At 41.4% G+C, this 18,080-nt stretch overlaps 1 protein-coding gene across 1 annotated transcript in view; it reads left to right on the top strand.

Moving 5' to 3' along the window:
• The first annotated feature begins 1,078 nt into the window (after positions 1–1,078).
• Positions 1,079–18,080, top strand: part of SLC25A22 (solute carrier family 25 member 22) — a 62,117-nt gene continuing 45,115 nt past the window's right edge. The window contains exon 1 of the mRNA XM_087716271.1: positions 1,079–1,236. The gene's annotated coding sequence lies outside the window, so the exon portion shown is untranslated. The remainder of the gene's footprint in view (positions 1,237–18,080) is intronic.

Raw genomic sequence — 18,080 nt, 5'->3', positions numbered from 1 at the left:
AGCGATAAGAAATTCTGAACATGGGACTTATTTTTGACAGTACCAGGTATGATTATTGAGGAGGGGGATGGATATGAAAAAAAGAGGAATTAGAATAAAAAGTACGATTTTACAAAATATGTGTCCTGCATTAAAGAGTTTCAGAAGATAGATGTATCTTTTAGCAGAATGAAAAAACCCATAAAGAATGAATATAGAAGCTTCCTGGAACATAGTGAACAATACTTAAGTGTGTCAAATGACACCATTGGAAAGAATGACAACCCAGATGGAATGAATTGCTGAAAGAGAATGTGGCACACTGCATAGGAAAATGATAGCCACAACAAATGAAGAAAAGATATAGCACATATATTGAGAAAAAGATATCTGGAAAAAACATAGAACAGGGAACAAGCTGAGATTCAAAGAGGCAGAGAAAATGCAGACTGGCTTTACTGGTATTTTTTAAAATGCAAGCAAAGTAAATGGAATTAAAATTAAAAACAATGAAAGAGGTGAATAGCTGCTATGGAAAGTGAAGTTTTGAATAGATCGGATGGATGGATGGGTGCATGGATGGACGGACAGACAATTTTTAGTATGGTAGATTAACAAATGCAACTTAATCCTGTGTATATTTTCTCCTGCAGAAATATCTACCAATTGCAAAGGGACTTCACTCTCATGTGGCCCTTACATGGTACTGTATGGTTTTTTTCCAGTACACCTCCGTGTATCATCATCATCATCTTCATCATCTGTTCTAAATCCTAGCCAGAGCTAGCCAAGGCCGGATTGCTACTCTTCCTTTATTAGATTATTCGACTACTTTTCCGTTTGGATGCATGTGCTTCGGATGGGCAGGGAGCCGCCTCTGACCTCATCTGAGGCGGCGCGTGCCGTGACGGGAGCCGGAGCGAAGGGAGGCGTGAGCGCAGCAAGGGCGAGCTCTGACGCGCTCGACTTCACGTGAGCTCTCTGGAGGACGCGAACTTTCGTGCGTAAACCGGGAGAACCAGCAGCAAAGGCGCTGCGGTTCCCGCCACCCACCGAAGGCGGCGCGTGAGCTGGAGCTGAAGGGGGGGAAAAATTAAAAAAAACTCCACGGACATCCTGGTCTGTACCACTTGAAGGAAAAGCCGGAGTGGAGGGAGGGGAAACCAAGAGGCAGCTAAGCCGGAGGATTGGCGGTTCCTCGGGAGTTTCCAGGCAGAGGCGGGCAAGAAGCAAGGACCGCAACGGCTTGGTCGCTCGGTGAGTGTTGCTGCCACCTTTCCACCCCTCCCTTTGCTCGTTGATGCAGAGAGGCTGCTTGGGCAGGCTCGGCGTTGTGCAGAGATCCCTCGTTCGGCGCAAGGACGGGTGGCCGAGCGCCTGAAATTGTTCCTCCGATCCGGTCTTACGGGTAGCCGCGGTTTGCGAGCGCTGAAAGGGGTTTGGTTGCAGCAGCCCCTTCCTGCACCCGTTGCAACGCATTGACTTGCAAGCCGGCGGGGTTCGCCCACCCACATTTCTCGCTCGCTCGTCCTTCCCTCCTGCAGGCTTTGCGGAATGAAGCGGCCGGATTAAAGGCTGGTGCCTGCGATGAACTGCCCTGTTAATCCCGAACGGCGTGAGGAAGGGCGTATTCTGTCGGAACTCCGCCGGAGAGATCCCCCCCTCCCACCGTATCTGTTGCATCATGCCCATCCTTGCCCTGGAGGCCGGCAGGGTCTCTGTCCTTACTACACCCTCACTTCCTTTTCAGCAAATGCGCGGCTTCCCTGGAGAAACTGGAAAGTTTGAATGGGGCTCGGCTTTGTTCCCAGACCATAGAAAACCTAGAGTTTGCTTGGCTTCCCAAGAATATTATCCTGCTGCTGCTGCTATTCCTCCAGTCTTCTCCCAGCTGGTGACCTCCCACTAAATTGCTCTGCCACCCTCATCATTCGCAAACAGAAAGGAGGTAGTAAGAGTTGGCAGCATATTTGAAGGGCTGCTTCCCCTGCCAATTTACATTTGTGGCTGTATCAGATTTTTTTAATGCTTTTCTTTGGGAGATGTGGACAGACAAGAACATCAAAAAGAGCTTGTTGGTAAAGGAGGTCCAGGAAACATGGAGGCTGAAGTGGGTAAGGGGTATAAAAACCTTGCCAGTTTCTGCTGCTTCATCCTGCAGTATTTGAAAGTCTGATTGTAGCGTTTACTCAGCACTGTATCCAAAGTTCAGTGGGGCTTACTGCCAAAGGAAAAGAAGTTTGAAGCCTAAGCTGTTCTGTGACTTTACAGAGATAGCTTCTAATGGTAGTTATCTAGCCACACTCTAAAATGTGTTATATTTCCTTCGACAGCATGACTCTTGCTTCCCCTTGTTTAACATTTTAGGGGTGGAGTTTAGTTTAAATATGCATCCATTAATCCTGAAGCCTTTAGTGATGGAGAAAAGGTAACTGAATTTAAGCCCATTAAAAATTGGATGTTTCTCTACCAAACTTAAAAAAGTAACACCTGTAGACATCACACTACAGAATTCAGGATATTTGAAGCTGCCTGGATGACACCTTTAAGATGACACATTTTAAAATAAAAGACTCTGGTTCTTTCTCTAGTGGAGCTTTGCCGAAACTGACCAGGTAAAAAGTTTACAGTGTGTCCTTCTTACAGAGATAATCTATCCTTTAATCTCCTCTTTGATGTAGTCTCCTCTATCTTGGAAGAAAACATAGTACATTCCCTCCCCTCCCCTGTCTTCTCACATTAACATGTGAACTGCAGTCTTGTCTGATCTGATAAAACAGCTTGCTTATGTCTTCATATTAGAAACAGCAAGATATAGGCAGTACCTAGTGTAGTCAGTGAGCAGGTTAGTTTGGCAAGTTTGCTCATACACACTTAGATTTAGTATTCAGCTTTCTTTCCATTTAACTTTCTCTTTAGAGAACAGACTTAGATATGGTCACCGATTACATTATCAGAATGAAAAGGATGTGAGTTGTTAATTTGTGAAATCACAGTTCAATAAATCTGAAGGATGCAGGACTGGAGAACGGCTGTAAGTTTGTATTGGCTACCTGAATGTTAGTGTTCAATGTATAGATTATTCTGATCTTAATAGTGCAACATGGCCTCAATAGATGGCAGGCTCTAGTTGATCTTCACAGATCAATTCTTGGGGCATCCTGGAAAGTCCAGAGTTGTTGTTGTTGCGAAGTCGTGTATGACCCCATGGGCAACGTTCCTCCAGGTCTTCCTATCCTCTATCGTCCTCTGGAGACCATTTAAACTCACACCTACTGCTTCAGTGACTCCATCCAGCTACCTCATTCTCTGTCGTCCCCTTCTTCTTTTGCCCTCAATCTTTCCCAGCATTAGGCTCTTCTCCAGTGAGCCCTTTCTTCTCATTAGGTAGCCAGAGTTATAGGCTTGTCAAATAATTTTTTTTTTGGGGGGGGGAATCTAACTCTTCTGTATTGTTGCCAAGAAATTTGCATCCTTACATTCATATCAGGCACCCTTAGTTGAACTTAATTCAAAGGCACCATGTTTTTTACTCACATCTTGGAGATTGGGGCATTCTGAAGTCCCTTGTATAAAATTGGCACATTTAAAAAAAAATCAGATCTTTTGTAATCTGTTGAATTCTTAACTAATACATGTGCTTAGCCAAAGGTTCAGTTTCAGCATTTTGTTCCTCTGCATTTTCTCTTCCTTTTTGTTGGTGTTGTCTGTTCAGATGTATAACCTCCCCTTGATCATCTACTCTTTGCTTATTGTGACGTCTACTGGTTTAGGATCTAACAAAATGTTGGCAGCCAACTACATGACAGCTGTGCAGCCATGAGGTAGTGGTAAATTTTGTAGAAGATGGCGGGTTAGTAATCTTAGTTAATACTCTTTGAACAAGGTTTATTCAAGGTTATCTTTCATCCTTGCCTTAAGCACCTCATGGAGATGAAGTGATGAAATGCACATAAAGTTCCTGATTTCTGTCGGTGAGCAATCAGATAATAACTTGATTTTTCTAGCTTAATGCTGTTCCTTTCCAATTTACTTGGTAGCTAAGCAAAGCATACACCAAGTTCCCAATAGGAGTGTTCAAAATGAGAAAATAATGAAATCTTCCACATTATAAGAATATTCATCCCTAAAACAAAACAAAAAAATCCCTTTCTAGCAATCCAGGGAGCTGAATTAGCCTGAAGTAATGGTCGATTTCTCAGAAATTTCAAATCAGGTGTTTCTACTTCATCTCCAGCGCCAGTTGTATTATCACATTGGCCCACATTCTTAGTTTTGAGATACTTCTTTTGGTTGTTGAGCCACATCATTGTTTTTATTTCCAGATTTCAAATTGAACACTTCTGTCTTCTCTGTGATTGCTGACTGACTGTCATCTACTTGTGAACCGATTAAAAAAAATCACCCACTGAAGTCTTTCCTGAATTGCAGCTGATAATATATGAACATCATACATAGGACCAGTTATCTGAGGAGGCACCTGTTCCCAATTAACATCTAACCACACAGGAGATATGTTTCAGGTGCCACCTGCCAAGGACTTACATTTGGCTGGTTCTAGGAGGCAGGCCTTCTCTGCCATAGCACCAGCCTTATGGTATAGTGGTCCCCCCCAAAAGAGGTTAGCTTCCTCGTTATAGTTCCATAAATCCCTCAATTGATGTTATCCAGTGAATAAAGGAATTGGATTTCAGAATATGGCTAGATGTATGATTTATTAAAGAATATAATCAATTTCCCATGCAACTGCATGACCGAGATTCTTTTAAAATGTTATGACTGGCTCCAGACATACTTATAGAACAAAGACATACATACCCAACAGGCTTCTAAAGCAGTTCTTCACGATGGCTGGGGAACTCTGGGTATTGAAATCCACACATCTTCAAGTGGCCAAGGTTGGGAAACACTGTTCTAAAGGTTACAGAACAGTATTTAATGTTTGATAGGATAGTTGTTAATTTGCTGACTTAAGCTAAGAATCATTGTCTCCTTTAGTATTTCAGAAAGCAAGGTTCACATTTGTGCATTCCATTGATTTTCTATTTTGAGGTGTTGTGCTTGCTAGGGGAAAAATTGGTTTTCTAAACCTTTAAAAGTCAGATAGTGCAGAAGTACCGTAATGTGTTCTGCCTAAATTGTGTTGGTTTCCACTATATACTCTGGTTTTGCTGAGTGTTGCACAATTTTTCATTTTCAAGGAGGCCAAGCAGAGGGAGAACATTTGAACAGCAAAGGAAAGCTAATAACTAAGAAAACAAATCACAAATGCAGAGAACAAATTAAATTTGCTACCCTGCATACATTGCATGGCAGAACTGTTAAATATTTATTAAAAATCAAATAAAGTGCCACATGTATTAACAGAAAAAAGGCTGCAAGGAATGGTCATATTAAAAATATTTGTTCGGTGCCGGTATGAGCTGCAGCAAAGATTCACATAGCACATTCAGCCATGGCTTGCTTAACCCTATTTTTTGTTATTATTATTATTATTAAGCTATTTGGCAGTCAAAGCCAAAGAAGCCAAAACATGTGCACCTTGAAAAGGACAAGCTGAAGTTCTGAGAGAATAGAGTTTACAGGGTTTTAGATTAGGGAATCTGAATAAAAACTAGCAAGGCTGGATTTAAAGTTTGGGCTTGTGCTTTGGTCTCTGTATTATTCTTTATATATTTCTAAGGGGAATTTTATGAGAAAGTTTCCATATTGCACCATCACATATCTTCAAAAATAACATCGCTTATTCTCTAACTTCAGCTTTATATTCTCCAATTCTCTGATTGCATGTGTAGAATTTACCTTTTGGATTTTACTTCATATAACCAGTTACAGTATTTCTAAATATTAAGTGAAAATAATAGACCGTGAAGGAGGCAACTAAACTTCATAAGGAGACTGTAGGTAGATATACTGAGGGAGTGTAGGCAGTTCTCACGGAGGCTGAGGAGGAGCAGCTGTAAATACTGTGTGTGTTACCATTTTACCAGATTATAATTCCAATAGAAAATGCTGATTCTTAGATCTCTAATTTCTAATACTTCCTTTTTTATGTTGCATTGTTAAGATCTGCTGTTTGAGAAGGAGGAAATACTTTAGTCAACTTGGCCTTTTTTGTATTAGCATTTTGCTTTCCTTGTGACAGGAAGTGCCGTTTCAGTGGCATATATGGGTGGGCCAACCAAGCCATTTATTGTCTTGAAACCTTTATTTTGTAGTCTTAATACTTGAAGGGTTTCACTGTGCTTATTCTTAGAGACTGATCTCCACCTCCATTGTGAACAAATGAGTCTGTGTTTCTACAAATTGATGAGCGGATTTCATCTCAGAGTTTGCCCCTGGATCCTGTACATTGCAAGGATGCCTCAGGGGTGGCTGAATGAAAATCAGTTTTATTTAAGGATTTGTACAGCCACCCATATTACGAAGCACAGCCCTGGATGACTCACAAACAATAAAAACACTTAACAGTAAACAACCATAATAAAAACTCCTAGGCCCCTGGGGCAATACTCTCCCACACATTAGCATCATGCCTTGTTGAGTTCCTTCTACTGCAATGCGTGTGGGCAAAACCAGCTCTTCAAGGCCTGATGAAGGTACAAAGTAGATGAAAGAATGGAGATGGTGACAGACAAAAGAGGGAAAGAAGAATCACTGCTGACATTAAGTCCATTTTTTTCTTTTTCCTTCCAGTTTTTAAAGCAATAGCAATAGCAATAGCAATAGCAGTAGACTTATATACCGCTTCATAGGGCTTTCAGCCCTCTCTAAGCGGTTTACAGAGAGTCAGCATATTGCCCCCAACAATCTGGGTCCTCATTTTACCCACCTCGGAAGGATGGAAGGCTGAGTCAACCCTGAGCCGGTGAGATTTGAACCGCTGAACTGCTGATCTAGCAGTAGCCTGCAGTGCTGCATTTAACCACTGCGCCACCTCGGCTCTACTTTTTCCTACTTTGGCCCACCAGTTGGCCTGTTAAAATATTGTGTCCCAGTTATTCAGGAACAAATGAAGGGGAGAGCTTCTCTCTCCAGCCCTGGTTGTCTGGTTGGGAGAATAGTAGAAAGTCAGCAAGGTGTGTGACTGGAAACTAATTACAAGGGACTTCGGGCAAGAAAAAAAATCACATCATCTTTTGAGTATGTAGGAGAGAAAGCATGTGTTTGTGTTCAGTAGTGGTGGTGCAGAGAAAGAGATATTGAAGATTATGAAATTGTTATGTTGAGGTTGATAGATCTTACGGGCTGGGAGTATGGGATGAAAAATTGTTGGAAGTTGAGAATCTAGGATGAGAGTTGGAAAAACGTATTTTAAAAGAATAAGAACAAAGAGCAGCTTTGTGTTTTGTAATTCAGATACTATCTCTATCTTAATGTGCCAATTCTTGGGCAAGTTACTGGTTTTACGGCTTTATTTGAGACTGCTGCATCCTCCACTAAAGCTGGTTTGGACAATATCTGTATCAACTTGTACGAATTGCCCATTGATTCAGAAAGACTCAAGACAAAGTTGGTTGCACAGTACATGCAGAGATTAGTGCGTATGGTTCATGGATTGGATTGAGCAGCAGGATCATGTATTTCTGTTTCTCTGCAATGCAGTTTTGATCAGTTCAGCACCTTCTAGTCCACAAAGGCTTTTGTTACTGAATATACAAAGAGACTGAACCATGATCAAGGTATATAATTTACTCTGACATGTTGTATTGGACAGTAGGTCTAATTCTATTCTTTGGGCAGGTTTTATAAAAAAAGAATAATCTGAAAGATGTATTTCTTTGTGACATGTGAATGCAGCAGCTAGAATTATCTTACATTAACAGCAACAGCATGTTTGGGGGAGGCAGCAGGTGATATGCCAGAAGAGAGAATATAGAATTAAATGTATAGTATGAAAGGGATTGATAACTCAAAATTGTCCTTATTTGGAAGAAGGAAGGCTAGATTTAAAACTACACTCTTCCCAGTCCATTATATTTCTCCCCCTACAATGATGAATCCATTTTTAATGTGCCTTCCTTTTTGATTTTCCTCAATATATAGCAGGGGCGTCAAACTCACAACGACACGTTGCCACATGATGTATCGTAACTTTTTCCCCCTTTGCTAAACTGGGGTGGGGATGTCCAACGCATGATGCATCCAGGCCACGAGTTCGACATCCCTGCTATAAATGTTTCCTTCCATCGATCTCCTCTAACCTTATATTGTCTTCATTTACAAACCCCAACATTGCCAAGTAGCATGTCCATTGGCTGCATTGGCTAGGGCCGTGTAGCTTGCTGTCTGCCCAATATAGCTCAAGAATTATCCAGGCTTCAGGATGGTATCTGCAATGCAACTCTGAGATAAATACAGAATTTTGGGAACTCTTAAGAGAAATTTCAGTTTTAATGAGTTTATTAAGGTAAAGTCTCACAATTTTAAATGCTTCTTTTCAGGTTTCTTGTCATGTGGGTTGAGATGGTATTCATGAGATAAGCTGCTAGCTGACTCATATGGCTTATATCGATTCTCCCTCCTATTACTTTCTTAGCTTTCCCTCAGTCCCATTGTTCAGGGCCAATAAAGGGCAGCAAACTGATAAGGGTTGTTTCAGATTAGCTTAGTTTGTTATAACTGAACATGATTCTTCTCTAGTAGATTTCCCAAAGTATCCCATGTCTATGAAATAAGATTATATGTTTGTCATCCTAAAATTGAGTAGATAAAACATATTTCTAGGAAGTAGTAAACTAATAAATAACCATTTAGAACCCGGGAACTAAGACCCGAACTAAAGATGACTCTGAAAGAGTTCAAAGGAGGCAGGTTTATGGCTATTTCCATTTCCCCACTTTTAAGCAAGTTCCTATCTCTAGTGCTTTTAAATATTTTCATGTTTTAGGGATCATACTGAAACTCCTATAAGTCAATAGTATATAATGGGGGGGGGGGGAGAAAGCATATGACTTTTACAAATTTTCAGTAAATGCCCTAGATTTGCTTTTGGGAAAGTTGGGAGAGTTGACTGTTTTTAAGCTTGCTTATGACAGTTTGCTTGCATGTGGCTGTCCTGGAATATGAAGGTTCCTGGATTTGGGCAGTGCCAGCCAAAGAGCTGTTTTGAGGGCTCCTCTTCCAGGAAGACTATATTTCATATTTCAGGGACCACTACAGAGAAGGCCTGTCTCTGAACACTGATGGGCTTTACATGGAGGGTACAGGCCCATTTTTCTGCCCCAGTAATGAACTCACACCTGATATTCTAGCATAGGGCTGTCAAACTCCCATGGGCAGGATGCGTCATGTGCTGGCCATGCCACGCTCATTTAGCGAAGCAGGAAAAGTCCTGATACGTCATGTGATGTTGCCATGACGTGAGTTTCACATCCCTGTTCCAGCAGAATCTCCATAACTGCTGGATTTGCACATGATACTGCCATGACTTACAAGTTGCAGTCGCTGGATTTACACAAAATCCAACTTGTCACAATACTTCATCAAGTCGGGGTCCTATGTCCTCTTGAAAACTCCCCAAACAAAGCTGTTTAGTTGTGTGATTATAGCAGTGATACCCAGCTATTTTGAGCTGAGAGAAAAAAAAGATTTTAAGAATCTCCTTCAAGCTGGGCTTGATTCCTGCTGACTTCATGGACATGTCCCTATGCTGTTTTTGGCAAACGAAACAGAACTGAAGCGATTCAGTTCTGCTTAGCATTTTGAGATCAGCCAAATCAGCTGCTCAACCACCTGGCTGGACAAAATCTGATTCTGCAGAAACATTTTTAAGGCTGTCTTCAAGGACGCCAGGACGCTTGTACTCATGGTTTCAAGAAAAGAGAGAAGGGAGTTTTTCAGAATTGTGTATCCCTTTTACATGTTGCATTGAGAGGAAATGTTATCCTATGCAGATTTAACAGCCTCTATTTTTGGCATTCTGCAGGTAAACTCAAATTTTCAGGCTGAACAATTCCAAACCATTAGCTCTCTATTAGGGAGCATTTAAAGTGTCAGAAGTAGCAAAATGGATTTAATTGCAGGATAAATTTATGTTTGTCAGACTAAATAACAATTGATCCGAGGTGGAGATTTAAATGATATTTTAATTAATGAAGTCCAATTTGCATTTTGTGATATGTACTGAAATCTTCAATAGATGTAGGTCAGGGATTTAAACAGACTGAACATAGACATCATTTACTGCTATTTATGTGACAGCAAAAAAGAGACTTCAACAAGCCATCATGGTAGTAGGTGCCTAACCTTGTGATGTACGTCTAGAGCCTCCTGTCAATCAGCTATTCTTCTATGTGCTTTGCATCAACTCTTATTCTAGGAGCAGAAAACCAAAAAGTTTAAAAACTATTCAATTTTTAAAAGCTCACTGAGGTATCTAACTGCTACTCAGCTCCTCTGAGAGGAAGTGATTCTGAATAATTTATATGAAATTCTTCTAAACGTCAGTGGCTTGCTTGTGTAGGAATAGGCTCACCTTTGTCTTTCATAGGACATTTTGTTGGGCAGAATAGGAAAAAAAATAGCTTATTTTCATTTCTCAGGACATGGGGCTGCTAATAAGCAGAGCCTTGTTAAAACGCAATATCCCTCAGTGTGAAAAACACAGAGGCGGGGTTACTCACCATCTTCACTTTTGATTGCATAAATTGCCACAGAGCAAAGCTTCCCCCATTCATAAGAAACAGGCCTTTGCAATTACAGGAATTAAGCTGTACATGGTTAACTGCTGGGTACCAATAACTTTCACCTATCCCTGGTGGCACTTTAGTCTTGAGAGTAATCTTCCTTCTGTATTCTTATTCATTAACTAGATTTGATTATAGCGCCTGGTAACAACTGAGAATGTTTGGATAGCAGGGCTGTTTCCTTTGGCTTCCAGAATATTCAGGATGAAAGGCATAAAGGTTTCTGAAGGTCCCCTGAGCAGTGTTTGCAAATGGGTTGCCTAATTCAGAGTTGCCAGAGAACACCCAGCAACGTATCAGTCCTTCACCCCACTCCATTAGCCTTTGTTTGCTATTCACAAAACAGGATAGTATCAACACATTCAATGAGGCAGAAGCTCTCACCTGAAGAAAGCAAGCTCATAGCTGAGCATCTGTGACACGGGAAAAAGAGATTTCAAAGCTCCGCTTAGGAGAAATATCCTCTGGATTGGCAGCAACATTTTCTCGCAGCCTCAAGAGAATTGTTTCCTAGGGCAACATATTGTCAAGTGAATCTCTTCTCAAGCTTTGGAGAATTTGCAAATATATATATATATTTGTGGTATCAAATTTTAAGTGGGGTTTTTTGGTACATATTTTTCAGTTGCCAGAAATTAACACTGGCTCAAAGTCACTTACTCCATAAAAAAGTGCCCATAATAAACCTGTAGGGAAACAGCACACCCCACCCCTCCTGAGATTCTCATGGTTCCTACCTTCATAATGTTCAAGAAGTCTCAGAAGCTTTGGCTGTTCCCCCAGGTTTTGGGCTAGGATGAGTGCTGAGCCCCTGTAGAATTTTAACTATTCGAGGAATTGCCATTTTTTGACATACACAGTTTGCATCTCTTACTGTTTTACTGTTCTGTTTACTGCTATATGAGTGTTATGGACTTGGGCAGCCTTATAAATCCAATAAATAATAAATCTGCATACACATTTTACAATGATGTTCACCTCTAGCTTGACAGTAGCATCTCCCTCTGTGATGAATCATAAACTCAAGAAGGTCATGCATTTTGACAGAACCAAAGCCAATCTCTAAGTAGAAAGGAAAAGAAAACTTGATTTAATTACCATATTTTTCGAAGTATAAGATGCACCTTTTTCCCTCAAAAAAGATGGTGAAAATCTGGGTGTGTCTTATATACTGAATGCAGCATTTTTGGCCTGTCCCATTCACCAAAATGGCAGTGCATAGCCTTTATGAGGCTTCCAGAATGCTGCTGAGGGCTGGGGAGGGCAGAAATGAATGAAAAATCGGCTGTTTTTTGCTCAATTTTGCCCCCTCCCCCAGTCCCCAAGAGCACTCTATAAGCCTCATAAAGGCTATGCATGCCCTTTTTAAACAAAAAAATAGGGCCGTTTTTACAAAAAACTGGCCTTTTTTGGAAGGTCTGCAGAGTGCAAAAACTTTTTTAAAAAATTTGCCTCTTCAAAATCTTGGTGCGTCTTATACTCTGGTGCATCTTATACTCCGAAAAATATGGTAATCGTTTTTTTTTAATGCGTGTGTGAAGAGAATGCTGACCCATTCTTGGATCTACCGTACCATCGTCAGTTGGGAAATGAATGCCAAATAAAACAAGCATATAAAATAATGCTTGTCCCCTTTTCTCATGCTCCTGAGTTGCAGTGGCCTCTCTTCACTCTCCAATATATTCTGTTGGCACAATAGAAGCAACACTATGAAAGCCCCAAAGAGATTGTCCAGGACGTCGCCTAATTAGGGTAGAAATCTAAAGATGCGTCCAGCAAATTTGCTCAAATCTCTCTCTCTCCTGGGAACAATAAACTGCAATTCATCTTTAGGTATGAATGCCAGCTTTCAAGCATCCATTTTTCAGTGAAACAGCCAACTTCGAGCAAGACCTGCATATTGCTATTCACTAATGGGAATGAATAGGAACTTTTCAAATCCACAGGATTCTGCCATGGCTTGGCTGTGCTTTATTTCCACTAAGTAATGGACAGAAACACGTTGATCCATTTCTCCTCTCCTTAGTTTCTTTGCAAGGTTTTTTTGCAGTTGCTTTTAAAGTTGTTTGATGTTTGTGTTAAAACATGGACGACGCCTGTATCCCTTTTGCCTACAGGATAAGGTGTTTCATCTATTTTTAAAACCCAGTACATTGGCATCTGAATAATTGGTGACGCACAGACACTTACTGTTCTACAGTCCATGTGTTAAATCAGGATCAAATTTGCAAGCCTGAATCAAGATATTTTATTGCTTGAAGGCTCATCCCTTAACCAACATTTTTCTTCATCATTCTTGCTTTCACCATTCAGACGTCAATTCCTCTTTATATCTCTCTTCCCTTACTTATGTTACTGACCCAAATAATAGCTTTCAACCCAAATAATCTTCATTCTGCCAAATGAGCCAGCCTAATTAGTTGCTAGTTTAACCCTTCAGTATCTCATCAATTAATTACTTTTGATCAGGGCTGTCAAACTTGTGGCCCACAGGCTGGGTGCATCATGCGCTGGCCACGCCCAGTTTAGTGAAGGGGAAAAAAGTCCTGATACGTCACATGATGATGATGTGATGACATGAGTTTAACAACCCTGCTTTTGATAATTAATAAATAGATACAAGACTTTTCTATTTAAAACCCACCTTATAATCTCTCTTTTTCTGAGATAGCTGGCAGCTTTCATATTTTCCCAGGTAAATGCATTTTAAATTAATCCCTTTTGTTCCCTTTAACTGGAAGCTAAGGTTACATTGTTTCCAATTGTATGTTTGAGTATTCCTTCTTCATTAAAAGAAGCAATTGACATGCTGTACCTCTGGCAAGAAAGGAACATGTTTCCTGATAAATGTTTTGTCCATGCAAGTCTTTTTAAACATACCAAGTATAAAAGTATTCAACACGGACTTTCCTCAAGTCAGACTCAAGTGATTCAAACCAACAAAATTGGCAACCCGATAAGGATCTATGTGTGTGAATATTTTAGTTTCCAATCTTAACAGGTTTGATTAAGAAACTACAAGAAACTACCAAGTCTGATGGTTGCTTACTAAATAGGTACAAAAATTAATTAGGCATTTGCACACCTATTATTAAATATGAAAAAGAATTTTGTTTATATTGTCACAAGACAATATTCTGATTTAGATATGGTTACAGACAGTTTGGTGTGGATGCAGTATACCAATGGAACTATTTTTTGACTGAGAGATTTATTATTGTGTTGTGTTGACCGTTGCTTTGAGACTGCTTCCTCGATGCCTTGTGCATCTAATTAGCTACTTAGCTTTTGCCAGCTCTCTTGTAGACTAAAGGGGAAGGAAAACAGTTCAGGTTTCTCAGTCACCTGGTCTCTTCTCATTTACTCTAGGGAGAGCAAGCGAGTAAAATTTCCCAAGACAGATGGAGAGGGCCTTCATTGGACAATCCCACAACAGGATAAATGTAATTTCTGTGGTTGACAAAACCAACTACTAATTCAGCAGGTCTCTGGCTCTACAGTTCTATGTTAAAACTGTAACCTGTCCTTGCCCCCAACTGTGGCAAGATTGTGCAATGCAAAGTACATTTCCTTTGTTCTTGATGTATCAGCACCTTTTGACCTCATGATTTCCAATTTCTCTTATATTACCCAAGAGCGAGCTGTAGATTATCGTTACACACGACTGAGTTTCTTAAAAGTTTGTTTGCCATTGTTGTTGATTGTTAATCTGCTTTCTGTTATCAGCGGGCCAAAATTGAAGGCTAGCTTTGCATTTTGCTTTTGAGTCTTATGAAATGCACGGTGGAAGAAATTGCATTTTTTCCCCTTATCTAGAGAAATAATGTGGAGGCAGGGCAGTTTATCCAAAGTAAATAGCAGAACATAAATGTTCACTTCATAGACATTATCATGAAAATCATACTGTGTCAAAGATGAAATGGATTGAAAGGTTGCAGTTTTTCAAGTTTATTGTAGAGCAAACTGGATTTCTTTGAGAGACTCATAAAACCACGTCTTTCCTTTTTATAGGTCTGTACATTATGACATAATTTCACAAACAAACAAGCTCCTGCTACAAAGAATATGGAAGACTCAGACATTGATAGTATTGGTTGTCCTTACCTTAATTGCCTTCTGATAGATCTAAACCAGGAGCAGCTAATTCAATTTGGACAGTATGCCAGTAATTAGCTGTGATTATGAGTGGCTGTACCAGAAGCAACTATTTTGCCAGATTAAATGGAGAAGAAAATGAAATGCTGGGCTCTTAAAAAAAAAAAAAGCAGTGCCCTTGAAAAGTCAGTCTTTGAATTTTGTAATAAATCATGAACAGGTTACCTAAAATGGCATTCCAGTAAATTACTCCGAGTTATCGTATTTAGCTATATGGTCCTGCTGAGCCATGAAATAGACCATGATATACTGTAGCATTGGAGAGATAGAAAGCACAAGTTGGGCCTATCCTATGGCCGGGTTTCCATATCTACCTAATTCTGTTTGGTATATGTGCCACATTTTACCTATCTATACCCCAAGTACAGCTCTTGTTATCTTAAAAATGGCCAGGTAAATAACTATAGGAGATTATTGAATAGTAAATACGTATATACTTAGTGTTTTAAAGAATATCTAGAACAGTCTTTTTTTCATTACAGCTTTCTTCTCACTGCTATGGATGCCAGAATTGTTTGCTCATCAGGTTACTTTCTGCAGGATGGCATTCCTCAAATTACCATATTTTGAATATCCTCTAGGATATTCATCTAGGATGAATATATCCTCTAGGATAGGTCTAGGAACAAATGTGTAACAAATGTATTTTCCCTTTATTAGCCTACAATGTAGAGTCTCCATTCAGTTGACCTTGCCACCTGGTGACTTCATGGACATACCTAAGCAGTTTGCTTTGTAAAATTGGTTTTCTATTAACTTCTTTTAAGAAACCAACATTGCATTTTTTTAAAAAAAGAGAGTAATTAAAAGAGGATATTTCCTTAATGCAGTTAAGTGCTTGTTTGGATCATTTGGCAGATGTAATGGGTAATGTAAAATTAGAAAACCTGTGAGCCGAAACTGATTTACAGAATGATTGTATTGTTTTATCAGTAGCTTTAATGGGACTGCGGGTCTTACATTTTAGAAACTCTCATATATGCTAGGATAGTGGATCATGCAGTTGTTCAATACAGAGGTTGCTAGGCAGCTAGAGAAATGGATTTATATGGCTAGTTAACTAGAAAAGACTTTTTTCATGGATATACTGTACAGAAAACAAGTAGCAGGAGGATTGGGGCTTGAAAGCATAGATGCATATCCTGATCCGGCTCCAGTGAGATAAAATCTATGCAGACAATAGATCCAAAGAGAACAAAACTAAGAGAGCGGAAAATTGTTTTGATGTCGTTTTCTTATGGAACCTATACAGGTAGAACAGCATATACATATAGCTGTTCCTTGCAAGGACTCCTGAATTTTAGAATTCCTGTATGTATAGATTTCTCACAGATTTCACAATGAGCACATTTGTTTTCTTTGAAAGTAGGCAAAAGCAATCTACCACTCCCCCCCAAGGTTTTTGCACCAGCCACCCCAAGGAAAACCTTTCAGTTCCAGCCGGTGTGAGCCCACAGGCACAGGGCACCGAGGACCCTTTGCCTCACTTCGCGACTCAGACAAAACAGCGGCAGGACCCTCTCTCCCAGCCGGGCTCTTCTCTCTCGCTCTTCATCTTGATGATGTTACTGCAGTTTGCCAGACACGGATGGATGGAGGTAGCTGGAGCTGCGCCAAGGTGGCCCGGGCGGGCAAAAGAGTGAGCGAGCAATAGAGGATCACGCAGCGCAGGAGGAAGGCGAGGCCGCGATCCAGGAGCTGCACAGTCGAGCACTGGTTCAGCTAGTGGGAGCGGCAGTGCCTGGCTGAGGCCGAACAGAATGACCGCAGCAGCCTAGGTGGCGGCGGGGGCAGCTCTCTGCCGCCCGAACTGCAGGATGACAAGGTGGCCACCGCTGTGCTGCCACCCCGCACCTGGATCCCAAGCAGCAGAAGCTCCGGCACCTCTTCCAGAACTCGGCCACCGCCGTGGCGCAGCTCTACAAGGGTGAGCCGAGAGCCCCCGCCGCACGTGTAGAAGCCCTGACATGTGTCAACACCGAACAGGAGACCCTCCCAGGAGTCGCAACTACACCCAGGGCCCAGGCACCCTCGACTCCCACCCACCCCAACCCTCCACTCCTTGAGGTTTTCGCACCTGCCACCCCAAGGAAAACCTTTCAGCTCTGAACGGTGTGAGCCTGCAAGCGGTAGGGCACCGAGGCCCCTTTTCCTCACTTTGCAACTCAGACAAAGCGGCAGCGGGGCCCTCTCTCCTGGACGGGCTCCAGCTGGTTTGCTGCTGCCCCCCCCCACACACTTAATTGTGGCCATGCGGCCCTGCGCTTTAGCGAGCCCGGGATTCTGGTGAAGGCCACAAAAGATCACAGGAATCTCTTATAGTGCAGGGCCATGGCAGGCCACACCAGCTGGCTTGCTGCCACCGCTCCCCCGCGCTTACTGGCAGCCATGTGGTCCTGCGCTATAAGCAAGCCTGGGATCCTCGCAAAGGCTGCAAAAGATCACCGGAGTCACTTATAGTGCAGGGCCGTGGCAGGCCGCTCCAGCTGACTTGCTCCCCCCCCCGCCACATGCATAATTGCAGCTTACTTACCTAAGGGAGGCAGCAGTAGCAGCAGGGAAGGCAAGCGAGGATCCGATCAGCTAGCGAGCGACGACGTGAGAGCCAAACAGGAAAAAAGGTAAGTGGGCCGTCTGTGCTGCAGTTTAAATAGGGCTCTTAGAGGCAAAAGATTTATACGATCTGAAGAGAAACCAGAATAGCTTTCTTCAGAACCAGATTTAACATTCAGCACTCCTCCAGGGCAGGTATAAGAGAACACCTATAGCAGAACACGTTTGTATATGTGGTAAAGGAGAAGTGAAAGATAATTCACATGTTCTATTACACTGCGAGCTATACAGAGCTTGTAGGTCTGCACATATTCTCCCCTTATTAGTGAGATTGCCAGGGAGGGCAAACCATTTTTATCTAGGCTTTCTCCTCCAGGACACTAACCCAGTTACCATGTATGCAGTGGCAAAGTTCTGTGCTGCTGCAATGTCCCTAAGAAAAAAATTGGCTACAGAAGTATAGTACCATCTTGTACCAATTATCTGGACATACCTTTAACAATCTTTGGACCATTATGTTATTATCCACTTTTAACGTTAATACTTTTTAATTATATTTTAATGTTAGTATTTTTTGATATAGTGTAAAAACTAATGTGTATTGCTGGTCTTTGACCGTAATAAAGATTTTACTTACTTACTCTTAGAGGCGGGGCGATTGGTGAGCCAGCCAATGTGAGCGGCGGACGGGGCAAGCATGGTGCA

The sequence above is a fragment of the Thamnophis sirtalis genome, unplaced genomic scaffold (genome assembly GCF_051295495.1).
Source record: "Thamnophis sirtalis isolate CommonGarterSnake01/CBP01778 unplaced genomic scaffold, rThaSir2_p1.2 scaffold_1, whole genome shotgun sequence".
Lineage (NCBI taxonomy): Eukaryota > Metazoa > Chordata > Lepidosauria > Squamata > Natricidae > Thamnophis > Thamnophis sirtalis.
The sequence above is the reverse complement of the archived record's forward strand: the minus strand, read 5'-3'. Positions and strand labels throughout refer to the sequence as shown.